At 38.9% G+C, this 460-nt stretch overlaps 1 protein-coding gene across 7 annotated transcripts in view; it reads left to right on the top strand.

Annotated features, from left to right (window-relative positions):
• thrab (thyroid hormone receptor alpha b) overlaps positions 1–460 on the top strand; it is a 157,207-nt gene that overhangs the window by 119,718 nt on the left and 37,029 nt on the right. The window lies entirely within an intron of this gene.

Here is a 460-nt window from a genome sequence, read left to right as displayed (position 1 = left end):
CATAGAAAACCAACAGACCCAACAGTCATGACACGCATGCTGCTCATTTTGTGTAATGGAATCATCTGTATTCGAAAAGGGGCATGTTCAAAATAATATCAGTGTTGTGTTCAATTAGTGAGGTGATTGATTCTTTGAAGAAACAGGTGTCCAGTATGGCCCATATTTAAGGAAGGAAGCAAATCTATGCTGATTATAGTGCATTTCACACTGAAATACTCAGCAAAATGGGTCATTCCAGACATCGCTCTGAGGAACAGCGGACTTTGATTAAAAAGTTGATTGGAGAGGGGAAAATGTATAAAGAATTGTAGAAAATTATAGGCTGCTCAGCCAAAATGATTTCAATTGCCTTGAAATGCCATCCAAAGCCTGAACAACGTGGTTAAAAATGGTCAACTACCATTCACATGGATGGAAGAATAGCCAAAATGGCAAAGACTCAACCAATGATCAGCTC

Source organism: Etheostoma spectabile, chromosome 21, assembly GCF_008692095.1.
Source record: "Etheostoma spectabile isolate EspeVRDwgs_2016 chromosome 21, UIUC_Espe_1.0, whole genome shotgun sequence".
Taxonomy (NCBI): domain Eukaryota; kingdom Metazoa; phylum Chordata; class Actinopteri; order Perciformes; family Percidae; genus Etheostoma; species Etheostoma spectabile.
Note: the sequence above shows the minus strand (reverse complement) of the source record. Positions and strands in the feature narration are given on the sequence as shown.